This window comes from Solea solea, chromosome 6 (assembly GCF_958295425.1).
Source record: "Solea solea chromosome 6, fSolSol10.1, whole genome shotgun sequence".
Lineage (NCBI taxonomy): Eukaryota > Metazoa > Chordata > Actinopteri > Pleuronectiformes > Soleidae > Solea > Solea solea.
The window spans coordinates 30,421,262-30,439,802 of NC_081139.1; the positions used below are offsets into that span (position 1 = coordinate 30,421,262).

Below are 18,541 nucleotides of genomic sequence, written 5' to 3' on the forward strand. Positions count from 1 at the left end.
TAACCTCCTGGCAAACCAAGTACATCAAGTCCTTGCTCATCTCACAAGGGATCCCTCTCCCTCAGACACCATGACCACACCATCTCCGGCGGATACCAGAGCTTCATTGATCTCAGCTCCCCATGCCACGACTCTTCGCCTTTCCCCCCCAGAAAAGTTTTCTGGTGAGTCAGGAGGATGTCGGGCGTTTATTGTGGACTGTGATATGCATTATGAACACTTGCCCTCAGCCTTTCCTACGGAACGATCGAAGGTGGCATTCATGATCTCCCACCTCACCGGGAGGGCGAGGGCATGGGCTACGGCTGAATGGTCTCGGGATTCAATGATCTGCGGATCCCTCAAGGAGTTTAAACAGGCTCTGCGGAAGGCTTTCGATCCCCTCTCATCCGACCGAGAGAAAGCACGTGAGTTGAGCAACATCAAACAAAATAGAGACTCTGTTTGTGACTATGCTATCCGCTTTCGCACCCTAGCCACGGATAGCGGATGGAATACCACGGCCCTGTATGATGTTTTTCTCAAGGGACTTTCAGATCAAATTCAAGACTTGTTAGTGCCCCTAGATTTGCCTTCTGATCTAGACTCAGTAATGACTCTGGCCATAAGAACAGACAACCGCTTACAGGAGCTACAACGAAGCCGAATGGCCTCTGCAGCTGGTCGTCATCAGGGTCGCACTGCTGTCACTACACCCAGTTGGCGGAGCTCCTCACGTGCTCCATCACCCATTACCCGGAGGGAGAGGCCATCCGAGGAGGTGGAGGAGCCCATGCAGTTGGGGCGAACCAAACTGTCCACAGAGGAGCGCCGTCGTCGCCTGCAGGAAGGCAGGTGCTTCTATTGCGGACAGCAAGGGCATCTGCTAGCAGCGTGTCCAGCAAAAGGCACAGGCTCACCAGTCGACAGGGGGGTACTGGGGAGACGTTTCTCCTCCACGGAATTCCCTCCTCGAGCTTTAACCCAGACTAAGGTGAGGCATCACAACACCACACTTAGTTTGGAGACTCTCATTGACTCGGGGGCTGATGAAAGTCTCATGGACTGGGATTTTGCCATGAGACTCAAGCTAAAAACAGAACAATTATCTCAGCCTATAGAGGCCAGCGCTCTCGATGGCAGTCTGATTTTTCTAGTGACGCACAAGACTGAACTGCTCACAGTTATCATTGATAACCACTATGAACTTATGCAATTTCATTTATATAACTCTGCCCAGTATCCTCTCATTTTGGGTTTTCCCTGGCTGAAGAAACATAACCCGCACATTGACTGGAGTACTGGGAGGGTCTTGAACTGGGCAGAAGAATGTAAAACCAAGTGTTTAAAGTCTTGTCATAATGTGAAAACTAGTGATAACATTGCCTCTGTTCATGTCACAGACTCTGAAACTCCTGACCTGACTTCAGTCCCAAGATGTTACCACGAGTTGAGTGAGGTATTTAGTAAAAAGAAGGCAACCTCCCTTCCTCCCCACAGGCCTTATGATTGCCCCATTGATTTGATCCCGGGGTCCCCTATTCCTAAGGGTAGACTATATTCCATCTCTGGCCCCGAAAAGAAGGCTATGACCGAGTATATTGAGTCCTCGTTAAAGGCTGGTCTTATCCGCCCCTCTTCATCTCCAGCGGGGGCAGGGTTCTTTTTTGTGGGAAAGAAAGATGGGACACTTCGACCATGTATAGACTATGCACCACTTAATGACATAACTGTTAAGAATCGGTACCCTCTGCCACTAATGTCATCAGCTTTTGATCAGCTTCAGCAAGCTAAGGTTTTCACTAAATTAGACCTCAGAAACGCCTATCATCTGGTTAGGATCAGAGAGGGGGATGAATGGAAAACAGGCTTTAACACTCCTAGTGGTCATTACGAGTACCTAGTCATGCCGTTTGGGTTGACCAATGCTCCTGCTGTCTTCCAAGCAATGATCAACGATGTACTGAGAGACTTCCTGAACCACTTTGTGTTCGTGTATTTAGATGACATATTGATCTTCTCCCCAGATTTAGACTCTCATGTGCATCATGTACGGCAGGTTCTCCAGCGACTGCTGGAGAACCAATTATATGTCAAGACAGAAAAGAGCGAATTCCATGCCGACACTGTATCTTTCCTTGGCTTTATCATAGCCCCTGGAAAGGTGCAAATGGATCCGGCTAAAGTTAGCGCTGTGGCTCAGTGGCCAACACCTGATAGCCGCAAAAAGGTTCAACAATTCTTAGGATTTGCTAACTTTTACAGGAGGTTTATCCGAAACTTCAGTGCCACAGCTGCACCTCTACATGCACTTACCTCTCCTCAGTCTCCCTTTTTGTGGTCCCCTCAAGCTGAGGAGGCCTTCCAGCAGCTCAAAGTGCGATTCACTACTGCCCCCATTCTCACAGTTCCTGATCCCAGCCGGCAGTTTGTGGTGGAGGTGGATGCCTCCAATAATGGAGTGGGGGCAGTACTCTCCCAGCACTCTGAGAAGGACAACAAGCTTCATCCCTGCGCCTTCCTGTCTCATAAACTCTCGCCGGCAGAGAGAAACTACGATGTTGGGAACCGTGAGTTATTAGCAGTGAAAAAAGCTTTGGAAGAGTGGAGACATTGGTTAGAGGGCGCACAGCACCCATTCATTGTATGGACAGATCATAAGAATCTGGAATATATTCGCAAAGCAAAGAGACTGAACTCTCGCCAAGCCAGATGGACATTTTTTTTTTAACAGATTTAACTTTGTTTTGTCTTATAGGCCGGGGTCCCAGAACACCAAGCCCGATGCCTTGTCCCGTCTGTTTGACCCCGAGCCTACTGCCAAGGAACCGGAGCCCATCCTACCACTGAACCGTGTGGTAGGAGCGGTGAGTTGGCAGATAGAATCTCAGGTGAAGCAGGCTAATGGTGAGAATCCGACACCTAGTGGTTGTCCGGAGAATCGCTTGTTTGTCCCTGTTGTTATGCGTCCACAGGTGATCCATTGGGCTCACACCGGACTGCTCACCTGCCATCCAGGAGTTAAGAGGACCATGTACGTCATTTCCCAGAGGTTTTGGTGGCCCTCCATGGAGAGGGAGGTTCGGGAGTATGTGGAGGCGTGTTCCATCTGTGCCTGCAACAAGACCTCCTCCAGAGCGCAGATGGGGTTGCTGCAGCCACTCCCTGTTCCCACTCGTCCATGGGCTGAGATCTCACTCGACTTCGTCACGGGGCTCCCGGTCTCTGAAGGAAACACCACTGTGCTCACAGTGGTAGACAGGTTTTCTAAAATGACTCATTTCATAGCATTACCCAAGCTTCCATCTGCCAAAAGAACGGCAGAGATTATGATGACTCAAGTATTTCGTATTCATGGTTTTCCCAAAGACATTGTTTCAGACCGGGGGCCCCAGTTCATATCCAGGTTCTGGAAAGAGTTCTGCAAGCTCATCGGAGCCACCGTCAGCCTCACCTCTGGTTATCACCCAGAAGCCAACGGCCAGACGGAACGTCTCAACCAGGAGTTAGAGACCTGTCTTCGATGCCTGGTGTCGCAGAATCCGGCTTCCTGGAGCAAGAAGCTGGTGTGGGTGGAATATGCCCACAACTCTCTTCTCACCTCGGCAACTGGCATGTCTCCATTCCAGTGCGTCTTCGGCTACCAGCCCCCTGTCTTCTCCGAGACAGAAAAGGAGATCATCGTCCCGTCGGCCCATGCCATGGTCCGGCGATGCCACCGCATCTGGGCAGCCGCCCGTAAGGCACTCCTACGCAGTGTGGACCGCATGAAGAGGGCTGCTGATCGGAGGCGCCTACCTGCTCCTGTATACAAGCCTGGCCAGAAGGTCTGGCTCTCTACGCGGGATTTGCCTCTCCAAGTCGCCTCCAGGAAGTTGGCTCCACGGTTCGTGGGGCCTTTCCCAGTGTCCAAGGTCATCGGCCCTTCCGCTGTCCGTCTGCGTTTGCCCCGGTCCATGAGAGTCCACCCCACCTTCCACGTCAGCCGGGTGAAACCGGTTAAGGAAAGCCTCATGGTGCCCGCAGCCGCACCCCCTCCACCTCCCCAGATGGTCGACGGCGGCCCTGTCTACTCAGTCAAGGCTCTGCTGGCTGTGCGCAACAGGGGCCGGGGCAGGCAGTTCCTGGTGGATTGGGAGGGCTACGGTCCAGAGGAACGATCATGGGTTCCTGCTAGCTTTATTGTGGATCCTGACCTCATCACAGACTTTTACAGACGCCACCCTCAGTTATCTGGGCCGTCAGGTGCCGTCCCTAGAGGGGGGGGTACTGTCATATCCAGAAAGTTGTGTTAAGTTATGTTTAGTTTTGCCTTCTATTTGTTTTGTGACTTCCTGTTTTATTTTGACATCTCTCTTTCCTCTTGTTTCAGATAACTTGCCCTTCCCCTGTAGTTTTCCCGCCAGTCTGATTATCTTCCCCGCCCTGATTGTTTCCACCTGTTCCCCATTTACTTTGAGTTACATATAGCCTGTGCTTCCCTCTGCCCTGCGTCAGTTCGTCTTGTCTGTCATGCCAGAGAACCCACGCCAATCCATGCCACGTCAATTGTTTGTAAGGTTTTTGCTTTTGTTAGTTGCTACTTTGTTTTGTCCCTTTTTGAGCCATCAGAGTTTTTTCCTCGTGAAGAGTGATTTTGATTTGGCACCTTGCCCAGACCTTTTGTCTCCTCCCAGTGAGTGATTATAATTTGTTACTTTGGCCTTTTGCTTATCTAGTGATTCCTCGATAGAGTGATTTTCTGTTGATACTTTTCCTCCCTTTGAGAGTGATTTTTATTTGTTACTTTGTCCAATAAATTGGAATATTTTTGGAAGTTGTCTCTGAGTCGTGCTATTGGGTTCAAGTCCTTGTTCGGTTGTGACATTCTGTGGCTGGATTTATTGCCAACTGTTGTTAACATCTCATGTGTCGCTGACAATTTAAATTACTTTGGTCTATTTTTTTTTTTTGTTCTTTAAATCAACACAATATAATACCTTGAAAACACACCTGTTGGTTGTTTGAATTCTTTATTCTGTCACTCAATGCATATTGCTAATACCCCTTTCTCCCATAGCGATCTAGACTTCTGGTTCCTGGCCCATGAGGTAATTAGTGCACCGATAGAATAAACATATCTGTATCTCCCAGTCTTTATCATCAACAGTTATAGCTGAGGTGGGTTACACATGCAAAACAAAACTTATCCTTTTTCTTCTTAAGCCCCTCCTTTTTTAACTGGGAGTCATTTCCTCTCTTCCTCTTCTTCATTGCTGCAACAGTAGTAGAGGTAGAACAAGAAGAAGAAGAGAAGACGGACAAGGGACAAGGTTCAGGACAAATACAGTCTCCTCGGTGTGGTCACGTTGCTCCTCGTCCTGGCTGTGGCCCATACCCTCGACGGGGCTGTCACCCTGCTCCATGGTGGGGTTATCAGGCTCTGCTGATGGGTCAGTGTTGGGCTGCTGTTCTGTTGAGGTCATTCAAATATATTTTTCAATTCTTCTCAAATTAAAACTCAAATATATGTTTCAAACAAAGGCATTCTGAACAAAAAATCTTGCTCTTACCCTTAGTCAAAAGAAATTCATAAGCCCTCCTCATCTTCTCCAAGAAGTTTTTGGTGGTAGATGTGAGGGGCAAATGGGTTATTATGTCAGCTACCCACTTGTTAGAGGCCTTCTTGTCTTTTTTTCCCATAAATAAAATGGGCTTGTAGCCTATAGCCTCAAGTTTTCGCACCTGAAAAAAAGTAACCAGTTGGCACACATTAGTTAAACCCACAGCATGATTGGACACTTTAGTACTGTAGCAAGCATTTAATGGCAGTTAATGGAGTACAGTGGAAGAAAAGGAGCCGCAACTTGTTTGATTCAGATCAAACGAATAAAAATGAGCCTTTTCACTGACTGCAATACGGGCTGAATCAATAATGCGGCCAACATTCCGGTTTGGGACGATACCTTGACCCCACTTGCTGTCCAATGATGCTGTCTTTTCCTTCAACTTCTTCTTCATTGACAGGCTCACATAACACATGCTGCAAGTTTTGAGGCTTGCAGCATTGAGTGTCTGGCAAGATGGACAGGGCCTGAACTTTGGACGTGTCATGACACACACTGATATAAACAAAAACAAGACAGATAACAAGATATTTTTTTACAGACAAGAACTTAATACTGACAGAAAGATACACAAACAGCAACAGAAAGACTGACAAGTACAACACAGCACGGACAGGATAACAAGACAGACAGACGTGGCTCTAAAAAGTGCCTTTGGTTTGCGTTTTAGAAACGATGCTTCAAGGAGGGACAAATGGAAGAAGACAATTGAAGGACCTGTTGGAGAGAAAACACTTTGAACCAACTATTCAGAATTGAACAGCCTAGATTTGACATCTGTGTTCTCCTCATCAGAACGTTGACATCATACTTAAGACTACCAACATACTGACCGTTCACACTACTCATTTCAATTCAATTCAATTCAAATGGGCTTCATAGGCATGCAGGTTTAAATAACAATGAATCACTACTCTCCCTCTCCATTTATCATATGCTGGACTGCTAAGTTATAAAGCAATTATGTATAGCCTATATTCTATTCTATTTACATTGTACTATTTTACTATGACTGTGCCCAGAATGATTCCATTGTGCTAGGGACCACAATGGAAATGAGCCTATGGGCTTTATTGTGTCATCCCTGACTATTTTGTATTTGAATCTATGACACACAGAGTGCTTGATTCATACTATATCAATAATGGTCAAATCAAATCAATCAATCCAAACTTTGACCCAGTAAGCCAGTGTACAAATGGTTCTGACAGTTTCATGTCAGTCTTCTACAGCCCTTCAAATGAAGTGGTGGGCCTACCTATATAACATAAAGTTGAATTGAGCACGGAAAAAGCATCATGTGCTAACTACTGGCTTACAGCATCACGTGTTAGCTAACCCTACGTGCATTTGGTGCAGCAAGTTATACCTCAATGTCTTCAATAATTCACAGTTACACCAAATGACTACCCTGCTCTCCTAAAGATGCTAACAACAACTTCTTTTCTTCACCTGACACATTTTAAGGCGTACATTTAAGGATTTTATCTCCATATGTCACCTGTCTAATTCATTTCATTAATTCATCGATCAGCAGTATAGCCCCGTATTCATCAGCACACAACGGACTGCGGTCTCCCCGACTCGGTCCCGTGGCGTCATATGCAGACGTTATGGGAGCTCTATAGAAGTCAACCTGACTACCCCAAGCGTTGAAAATTGACGCTAAAGGGGTACCCAGTACGTTTGGGAGTGAGACCGTGTTGGTCCTGAAGACAGAGACGTCCATCCCCAATTACACAGTGCGACCACCTGGAGAGCTTCTTGATCCAGGAGAGAGCCTTGACCTGTCTGCTGCAAACAGAGAACCACTCTCATACACAAGTCCAACCCTGATGTGTCTGCCATGGTTGTCAACCTCCTCTGCAAGGGCTCTGCAAAGCTCTTGGTGTAGAAGAACAAGCTGAAGCTATTATACACCTCATCCAAGTCCAAAGGCCACAAAGCTACAGCATAGCTACTGTCAGAGTGGGAACAATGATGCGTGTGCTGCAGGTCAAGGGTTTTCTAGTCTTCTAGTCTAGATGACCACTCAAACCCCATCACACACACTTTCATACAGCACATCTATGTGCAGCACATTTTTCTATCACTCATCTTTCATACCGTTTCACACGCTGCCAGCACAGACGTCAGCATGTACACTGGCAGAAGCAGGAATCGAACCCCCAACCCTTACGTTAAAAGACGACTGGCTCTACCACTGAGCTACAACACCTCTGGACCTGTGGTCCGATACGAACTACTAGAATGAAGAAGTGTTCTAGAACAGCAAAGTGTCTAAAAGAGCCTCAGTGACAGCAGGTGGTCACATGTCAGCCAAAGAGAATCAGAACAGCCAAAGTCACTGAGATGGAAAACACGACGAGACACGACAGGTTGAGACAGCACAGGCTGCAGTTAGCTGTGGAGACCACCTGCTGATCTAAGTCACTGAGGAAATGCTTTATGAAGAGTCTGCAGTGTCTGCCTGTGACCACAGTGACATTGGATGTTATCCCTACAGATGCAAACCAGGGTCAAGGATGATATCCCTGTTCAGGAGGCTCATTCTTCTGTACAGGAAATAAAAAAGTACACACAGGAGTTGTTGATGAAAGGATGGATCGTAAAGTCTCAGTCCCCGTACGCCGCACCTGTGTGAGAGAAAAAAAGGAAGAGTCATTACGTCTTTGTATCAACGACCAACAAACACCCTCTCCCTCGCATGCAGGACTGGCTTCACTCACTTCTCTCTTAGATCAGGGCAAAGCCTACCATCAAGGCTTCACTGCTCAGGGTTCCAGGCGCCCCGTGGGTCTGTATGAATGGATCAGAACGCCCTGTGACACACTGAGGGATGACCTGCAGGCATATTGCAAGTATTCTGTTTATTGACTTTGCACAGAAGATTTATTTTGGCCGCACATGTCGTCGCTTCATAAAAACTGTGAAGAATATTGAAGCTGCACTGGTTTATGGAAAATGTTCATTGGTAATGTGCTTTATGCTGTTTAATGGTACAATGTTATTGTGTTATCTTTCTAACCAGAGGCTTTTGCACTGAAAATGTTTGAATGTGATAAGTGTAATCATTACAGACTTTACTGTAAATGCAGTAAACCTCATACTCTGATGTGATAGAGTGTACATTAGAAATGGGACGTGTTTATGACTGAAACAGGAACTGACCCTCGGGAAAACGTTATGTTATTTTTCTATGTGACCCATTAAAAATGCAAACACATAATAAGTTGAAAATTGAAAGAAATTGGACAGTGCAGTGTGGTTTTTATTATTATTTATTTAACCTTTATTTCTCATTGAGACACAGGCTCTCATTTCCAAGAGACAACTGTCAGACAATCACAGAACAACACAGTTACAGACAGACAGCACAACAATAAAGGAAATGTCCAAAATGTCACGTGAACAAACACATTCAAACACCGTCTCCAGTGACTGTAAAATCCAAATGTTAAATGTGTCCTCTGGGTACAGGAAATCAAAACTGTACCAGTCCAGAATGGTATGACATTATGAGAATGAACACACTTCACTAAGAACATGGTTCTTATTTCCTAGGTTTAACTTCTTGGGGAGCAGGGTTGCTTAAATATTTGTGGCCCACGTTGCTGAGATAGGAGTAGAGAGATCTGGTCCTCACGAAGAACCCAGGACCCTCCTGGTTTGAAGAATGGACACAAAGACCTCATCAATGTCTCTAACGACTGGGAAGAGGAAGATGAACTCTAACTTCCAAGTCTGTGTTGCTCTGAAGGTCCATCAATCAGACCTCTGACCTCCAATAACATGATCATACATGGAAGGAAACACTTTTCTAGTAAGATTTGACCTTCTTGACATTTGGTAGCATGGTTCAGTACATTCATAACATGTTTAAATCCAGGCTTTTCCACCTAAGGTCACTTTTCTGATGCTACAAACACGTCTATAGCACTAGTTACCACTTTAGTGCAAGTTGAATTTAGAGCAAGTTTTGCTCCAAATGAGGACAGAAGAGTTATCTGTGTTAACAGAGTTGTTTTCAGAGTTATGTCTACGACCTCATGATGCATGTGGAGACGTCCTGTGCTTTGCTACTCACACATAACATGGTTTACACACCATGACAAGAACATTGTTGACAACATTCACAGGGGAACACAAAATATTTCCATACCAGTGATTTCAGAGAATTCAATTTTATTTATGACATATATTATCTCAAGGCACTGTACACAGACAACATCATGGAGCACTACAGACTACAGACCCAGCCAGGGACCAGTTCATCCGAGCCATAACCCCAGGAGGCTGCGCATTCAGACCCATCTCGGCCATCCCTGCTCCTTACAAGAGGCTTTGGAGCTGGCTCTGGAGAGGGGGACTGTGGAGGGCGGGACCAAAGCGGCCCTGGAGAAAATGATCCTACCGTGAGAACCGATGCATACGCTGACATGACAGAAGTGATCCGGAGTGCCACACGCCCTCGCCAATGCCCCCTGCTCTGCTGGGGATGCGGACACCCTGCCCCAAGTTGGACTGTCATTGGGCGGGGCCTTGTCAGGTGGTGGAGCGGCTGGGTGAGGTGGTGTACCGAGGCCAGGAAAGAGGAAGAAGGTCGCACACCGCAGACGAAGAGAAAACTCCCTCCCTTCCCAGACGCCTGTGCAGAGGGGCGATGGCACAACTGTGGGACTCATAATAATGTGGGCAATATAAGCGGACACCCCCCCCATTCTTAGTTCTTCTTAAGTGTGTACTATATTCTAATTTCTTTGTTGTCATTATTTTTATTTATTTATTTGTTTATGGACATTTGTGCACAAGACAAGCTAATATTTTCAGTAGGTTAAAATGTGGATATAATGAGTGAAACGCTCACAGGCACTCACTTTAAGTGAAGTGCAACGTAGTGTTTATCAATTTGAGGACCCCCCCAGCCAGCCTGCATGTCGCGATGTGATCGTGCTGATGTGCTTGTGTTTCTGTGTTTTACAGGTGAGCTAAAGGTTTGGGAATACTGTATGTTGAATGTAAAGTGATGACATGAGCATACAGAGTGTGTAGTAATGTGACTATGATGCGAGTATGTTTTATCGTCAGCATTTTCTAAGTAAGTAGAAGTCCTATGAAAACGTGTGTCACCTGACCCACGTTTTCCTGACCCCCCAGCCAGCCTACATGTCGCGATGTGATCGTGCTGATGTGCTTGTGTTTCTGTGTTTTACAGTAAAGGATTTGAAACTCATGCACGCCTGAGAGTATTCCTTTTTTGCTCAAGTGTGCAACAAAATTTGTGGCCTGTACGGGGATGATTAACGTCGCGAGAGTGATAAGAAAGCGGACGGCATATCCAGAGTGATGACGTCAGGAGCGCACAGCGACGGGGGCGCGGCTGCATCACACACGCAGGATCTGGAGGAGCTGGCAGAAACCGTGTCTCAGAGTCTATGGCTTTTGCAGCTGAATCAGCTTAAAGAGGTGTGTGATGAAGTCAAAATCCCATATGGAAATGCCTCAACAAGGCGAACGTTAATCAGACTAATAACAGACTCTGTGGACAACGTAATAAATGATGAAGAAGATGAAGTTGCAAAGTTTTATTTAGGAACCATGCTGAGAACAGAGAATGCTGTAAGAATTACTAGCAAAGAAATAACAGAAAACACAACACAAAACATTACAGAAATGAGTTTATCAGAAAAATACTCACAGCTGCAGCTTAACAGCCAAGCTCTATATGATGAGGTTAAGAGGCTGAGTGAAAAAGTGAACAGCACACCTTCAAATTATCAGGCTGTGCCACCAGACAGTATGTTGCCTACAGCTGTGAACAGGCTTCCTGAAGTGACAATAAGGAGAGAATTCAAGATTTGTGGTCAAATTGGGGAAAGAGGGCAGAAGGACAGACTCTCATATACAAATCTCATGCATCAGATTGACAGGGGCCTGAGTAGAGGACATAGTGAGGCCGAAGTGACTGAAGCAGTGGTCAAGTCAATCTGCCCAGGTTTGAGCATTCGTGATATGCTGGAGATAAAAAGTGATCTTACCCTTCCCCAGTTGAAGATCATATTAAAGGGGCATTTCAAGGAAGACAGCTCAACTGACTTATATCACAGGCTTGTTAATATAACACAAGATAGTCTCCACAAAACTTCCTCTTTCGAGCGATAGAAATAAAAGAGAGACTGTTACTTGCTTCAAGAGAAGGAGAATCAGATGAACAGTACAGTCCTGAGCTCATCCAGAAGAAATTCTTGAGGTCAATTGGCACTGGGCTGACAAGCGACCATATTAAGTTTCAGCTCAAGCCTTATCTGGATGATCTGAGAGTGACAGATGAAATACTAATTGACAGGATGAATGAGGCAGCCAGTGTGGAATCAGAACGACAAAACAAGCAAAAGAAAAACGTGTACAGCAAAACCCCAAAAGTAAATGAATTACAGACAGAAATGCAGACCAGTCAGCAGGGTCGAGGGGCGACAGAAGACAGAATTCGGGTTCAAGAACAGTCAGCAGAAGTTATAATGCACAAGAACCATAAAACACCTGCTGTCACTAGTTCAAAAGATTCAGAACTTTATGAAACAGTCAGGTTGCTGAGAGAAGAAATGGCCGAACTCAGAAGAAGCATGGCCAACACCCCAGTGTCCCCCCGTCATGCTGGGATGGGTATGAGAAGAGGATGTAAAACATGTCATGAGCAGGGAACAGGTGACCATTGTCAACACTGCTTCAAGTGTGGTCAGTCTGGACACTTTTCAAGAGGCTGTAGAGGACAAAAGGGGCTGACTGGCAAATCCGATGGCATGAATGTTACAATCCAGACTGTAACACCCCCAAAAGCATTAGCCCCAAACCAGACAGAACCAGATGACAAGGTGCATGAACTTCTCTGTGACCGTATCAGGCAGCTGGAGGCAGGGTTAGAGAGAAGTGGGATGGCTGAACAGACTGTAGATGCCACATATTCTAGCCATCTTTCCTCACATCGCCAAGCCAAGCTAAGAGCACTCATTGGAAATAAATGTATGTCGGACTGTTTCTTTGAGGATGTGGCAACACAAGCACTGTGGGACACAGGCTCGCAAGTCCCAATTATTAACGAAAGCTGGAGAAAGTCTAACATTCCACACATAAGACTGCGGAGCATTGATGAACTGCTGGGCGAAGATGAAACTCTTGTTGGTAAAGCAGCAAATCAGACACCAATACCCTTTGTGGGTTGGGTCCAGCTCAAGTTCAAGCTGAGCTCCAAAGCGTTCCCAAAGCCAGAGCTTGATGTACCAGTGCTTGTTTCTAGTCAGCCAGGAGTAGCAGAACCACCAATCGTCGGCTACAATGTGATTGAGCACCTGGTGTTGACTGGAATGGAGCAACACCCAGATGTTACACCTGCAGTGGTAAGAGAAGCTTTTTCCATCGATTGTAAGAAAGCAGATGTGTTAATTCACGTAGTACAGAGCCATGATCATGTGGCAATACGTAGTTCATTGTCCTGGTAACTGTCAGGTGTGCTGCAGTTCCACCCAATCACCGTGGGAGACTGCCACATAAAGGCGGGCGTAAAGCACCTGTCAGCCCCTTGCTTGCTGGAGGCTGGGTCGCGTCACTCCTGTGCTTCCTCCATTTCCGCGTCGTGTGGTTACAGGTGGGCTGCCGGCTGCACTTCTCACGTATGTCGCCCATCCAGTGCTAATGTTATTGTTTTATAAAGGTCCACCTGGGTGTTGCTGCTGGCTGCGCACTGTGTGCCGCGCTGTGTGACGCTCACTGTCCGCCGCTGGTCGCTCTCGGGGAGCGTGATTCCTCCGTCCCACGCTGTGTTGGCCGGGATCGCCTGATCGGTATGTAGTGCAGTGGTCTTAGCTTCCTCCTCCAGCCATTCATAAGTTTCTCATTGTTTGTTCACTTCATCGTAGGACGACTGACCGTAACGGCGCAGCGCCGACTAATCCGCTCCTAGAACCGCTGCTGCTTTGCTTCCGCTTTGTCTCTTCACTGCTTTGCTTCTACTCTGTTTCCACTTCTTTCCCTCAGTTGAAGAGATTATTTGGACTGATTGCTGTGCCGCATTGGAACTGTGTGTTTGCGGGACTTATTGTTTCGCCTTACGCCGGACACTCACTGCTCCACCCAGTTTCTGATTGCCTTGTCCGTTTATTCGGCTGGTGATAGTGTACGTGCTTCACCCGTTGCTCGCAGGGCGAAGCGGTCGCTTGGTAACGCATCTTCGATTGTTGGCGCAGCCTCATCTTAACTGTGTGTGTGTGTGTGTGTGTGTGTGTGTACTTGCATGAGAGGACAGTGTGGGAATAGAACATATATTTGATTTTGTTCTTTTGTGGTAATTTCTTTACTTTCGTTTGTAATTTGTTTTGCTGTAACCCATAATTACAATTATTCTGTTAGTTTTGGGTTATTATGGGTTGCTTTCCAGTTGCTTTTATATAGAATTTTGTTTATTTGTCATTGGGTTTAATTATTATAATTCCTGTACAATTTATTCTTTGATTTCTCTTTTGTTATTAGTTATTGTTTTGTTTCATTATTTGTTATTTTCTAATTTGTTGCTTTCTGGTCGCCCCCATTCAGGTGCTGAGCCTACGGTGGTGGATTGGTGTCCTGGTCACGGTGTCCCCTTTTTGTTGTGTTAGCACTTTGTAGCTTCTTTGTTTTGTTTACTTTTATTTGCTTCACGTGTGGTGTTCCTGGGATCCCCTTTTCTTTTGGATACGGTTTTTCGCTGTAGGTCTCAGCACTGATTGGTTTCCCTTATATGTCCCCTTACGTGAGTAATTCTTTTATATTACTTTTAAAATAGAAATTTGTGTAAATAAAAGTGTTTTTGTATTATTGAACTGCCGTCTCTGTCTCGTTGCATAACGAACCTCAGTGCCTCCCTTTATTTGGGGTGAGTTCACTTATAAGAAATCCCTGGGTGAAATTCCCAGGGTGGCGTTGTCTGGCAACAATTAAATTTATCGATGCTGCCTTAAAAAGGCATTCCCCCATACCTCGTGTCGCCACAATCTGGCGTTGTCGGCAGGATTTGCAATTTGAGAGCAGAGACGTGCGTTCTGTTTTGGTTTGTTTTTCATTTATTTAAAAGAAAAATTGTGGTTTGTTATTAATGTAAGTGTCTGTGCCTGACCTGTGTTTCTTTTCTTTCTTTCCCTTCCTCCGAGGCAAAGCAGCAGCTGGTTTTGTGGACCTGTAACGAGCCCCTTCCCCTTTTTCCTGGTCTCCTCCTCACGGTAGGGAAGGTTGTAGCTGTTATAGGTTTAGTTATGGAGGCAGAATTGCAGGAACTGAGGGATTTAGTTGCTCAGATAAGAGCAGACAATGAGAGGATGAGACAGGAACAGGTGGCGGCCAGGCCTGGCCCTAGTACAGTGCCCCCAGTTTCGCTTGCGTCCGCTGCACCCTCCATTGTCAGTGCTCCTTCAACGGAGAGACTGATTTTTGTGCCCAGAGACAGAAAATGTCCCACATTTAGGGGGAAGTCGGGCATAGGGTTGGCTGAATGGCTGGAGGAGGTGCAAGCCTGTATGAGAGCACGCCACTTGTCTGCATCCGATCAGGCATTCTTCTTATTTGACCACCTAGAGGGGGAGTCGCGTGAGGAAATTAAGTACCGCCCCAGCGAAGAGCGTTTAGACCCAGCTAAGATCATTGCGGTGTTAGAAGAGCTTTATGGGTGTGCAGAGTCATATGTAGCTCTACAGGAGGCATTTTTCTCCCGACGGCAGCACGAGGGAGAGACTCTATTAGAGTTTTCCCTTGTATTGATGAGCCTCATGACTTCTGTGAAGCAGCGTGCACCCAGTGGCGTACCCAATGCAGAGGTTTTGTTAAGGGACCAGTTTGTGGAACATGTGCTGGATGGGTCACTTCGTCGCGAGCTGAAGCAGTTTGTGCGCAGGCAGCCTACTGCTACCTTACTGGAGGCTAGGAGTGAGGCGATCAGGTGGGAGCGAGAGGGCTTACCTGGAGGTGTTAGAGGTCGTAGTCATTCTGTTCCTTCTGTCTTCAATGCTCAGTGTGTTGTCCAGGGCAGCCATCAGGCAGGTGCTAATTCGCCTCAAGCCTTGGAGCTGGGTGAGATGAGGGAAATGCTGAAGTTGCAGCAGGAACAGCTGAACCAACTGACTCAGAGCATTTCCCGTATGCAGGTCTCTCAGCAGCATAGCCGAACATCTTTTCGTGGTCCCATTATCTGTAGGAGATGTCAGCAACCAGGTCACATTGCCAGGGAGTGTGATGGAGCTCGTGTCCCTGCCCGCACTCAGCCTCCTTTGCCGGTCTCTCAGCCACGTAGGCCGTTCCATTCTGCCCAGGCGTCGGAAAACTAGCACCCGCCGAACTGCAGAGCCACAGTTCGGAGGGGGCCGTTATTGGCTCAGGGTTAAGTCTAGGTGCAGGTGAGATGGAAGTGTCCAAGCTCATGTCATCTTGTCCTCATTTAGGTGTGAGGATGGGTGGGGTTGCGGTCTCTTGTCTAGTAGATACAGGGTCTATGGTGTCAACTATTACCGAGTCTCTTTTCCGTCAGCAGTTTGAGCCCTGGGGCCCAGAGCGGCTTAAATTTTGTCACTGGCTGCAGCTTAAAGCAGCCAATGGCCTGGCCATCCCTTATATCGGCTACTTAGAGCTGGATGTAGAGCTTTGTGGGAAGGTGTTGCCAGCCTGTGGGATTCTGGTGGTCAAGGACCAGCCTGGTGGTGCATCTTTGCAGGCTCCCGGTATTTTAGGGATGAATATTATCCGCAGGTGCTGTGGAGAACTTTTTGGGCAGCATGGCTTAGCTTTGTTCGACCTGCCAGTGGTATCTGAGGCCCCTAAGGCCGTCACACAGGCCCTCCAAAGGTGCCATGAAGCCAGTGTTATAACTGATCGGGGGGCAGGGAAAGTCAAGCTACGTGGTAAAAAGGCTTGTCGTATCCCTGGTGGCGTGATGAAGATTGTCGCGGCCACATGCCCAGAGCAGCACTCTGGCACTACTGTGCTCTTTCAGACCCTAGACTCTGGCTTGCCTGCTGGGCTGCTTGCATCTCCTGCCCTGGTACCGGTAGTACGGGGCACAGCCTACATTCCCATTGTGAATGTAGGGTCTTTAGACGTGCTGCTTTACCCCCATGCTGTTATGGGGACCTTAGAGGAGGTACGGGTGGTGAGTTTGCCTGCTGGTGTCACTGAGGTGCCACCCGTGGTGGCTACAGTGGCTTCTCAATCTGTTTCTCCATCAGTACAGGAGCAGATGGCAGCTTTGGAGTTGGGTCATTTGCCTGCGGGAGCACAGGATAAGGTGAGGGCTCTTCTTGGCCAGTATCGTTCCGTTTTTTCAGCTCATGACGGGGACCTAGGGTGTACTGATCTGATCTCTCACGAGATCCCGCTCTTAGATGATGTCCCTGTGCGGCAACGGTATCGCCGAATTCCTCCATCTGAGTATGAGGTTGTTAAAGATCACATTAACCATCTACTGGGGGCTCAGGTCATTAGGGAGAGCAGCAGCCCATATGCCTCTCCAATTGTGCTGGTCAAGAAGAAGGACAGTAGTCTTCGTATGTGTGTAGATTATAGGCTCCTGAATGGTAAAACCAGGAAGGATGCTTTTCCATTGCCCCGCATCGACGAGTCCTTAGATGCCCTAACCGGTGCTCGTTGGTTTTCCACCATGGACCTGGCTAGTGGTTACAATCAGGTCCCTGTGGCAGAGGCCGATCGTTCCAAAACGGCCTTTTGTACTCCCTTTGGCCTGTTTGAGTGGAACCGCATGCCCTTTGGGCTTTGCAACGCTCCCAGCACCTTCCAGCGATTGATGCAGCGGATTTTTGGCGACCAGCAGTGCCAATCCTTGCTGTTGTATCTTGATAACATAGTGGTTTTCTCCTCTACCATTGAGCAACATCTGGAGAGGTTGGGTGTGGTGCTGGGGCGTTTGCAGCACGAAAAGCTAAAGGTGAAACTCAGTAAGTGTGCCTTCTTCCAGCAAGAAGTGAGTTACCTGGGTCATGTCATTTCAGACAAAGGTGTCTCCACCGACCCCAGTAAGGTCAAGGCTGTCGCTAGCTGGCCCTCTCCTGCCACTCTCTCAGAGCTGCGTTCCTTCCTTGGTTTCGCCAGCTACTACCGCCGCTTTGTAGAGGGTTTTGCGAAGCTGGCGGCACCTATGCATAAGCTGGTGGCAGAGCTGGCGGGCCTCAACCCTAAGCGAGTAGATCAAACCGTCGCTGGTCGTTGGACAGAGGAGTGTTGCCATGGCTTTGAGACTTTGAAAACTCGTCTCACTACTGCACCTGTGCTGGCGTATGCTGACTTCACCCTCCCATTCATCCTGGAGGTGGACGCCAGTTATGGTGGTCTTGGAGCCGTGCTATCGCAAGAACAGGATGGTAAGGTTCGGCCCATAGCTTATGCGAGTCGTGGTTTGAGGCCCACTGAGCGTAATATGAGTAACTACAGTTCCATGAAGTTGGAGTTTCTGGCGCTCAAGTGGGCAATGACCGAAAAGTTTAGGGAATACCTGTTGGGGCACAAATGTGTTGTGTACACCGACAACAATCCCTTGAGTCATCTGTCATCCGCCAAGCTTGGGGCCACTGAACAGCGTTGGGCAGCCCAGCTTGCGTCGTTTGATTTTGAAATTAAATATCGTTCAGGTCATAGCAATAGGAACGCCGATGCCCTTTCTCGTCAGCACCTTCCCGGGGTACAAGACCTGCAAACCATGGTCCGTGGCACGTTGCTCCCTAAACCCTTACAGCAGGTCCTGCAGATAGACGAGGTAGATGTGACACAAGCCACTGTTGCAGCCTTGCCCCATCATCCCCCATCTGACATGGCTACGCTCCAGCACACTGACCCAGTCATCCAGGAAGTTCTGGCCTTCTGGGCACGTAAACAGCGTCCCACTCAAGAGGAGAGGAGACAAGTGTCTCAGTCAGCTTTGGTGCTGCTCC

At 47.5% G+C, this 18,541-nt stretch overlaps 1 protein-coding gene and 1 long non-coding RNA gene across 2 annotated transcripts in view; one reads left to right on the forward strand and one right to left on the reverse strand.

The window, feature by feature from the left end:
• Nucleotides 1-18,541, reverse strand: part of LOC131460189 (NACHT, LRR and PYD domains-containing protein 12-like) — a 468,988-nt gene that overhangs the window by 322,754 nt on the left and 127,693 nt on the right. The window lies entirely within an intron of this gene.
• On the forward strand, nucleotides 13,049-14,437 carry LOC131460213 (uncharacterized). The gene is made up of 2 exons (XR_009240366.1): nucleotides 13,049-13,423; nucleotides 14,172-14,437. It is a non-coding gene; the product is annotated as an uncharacterized LOC131460213 (long non-coding RNA).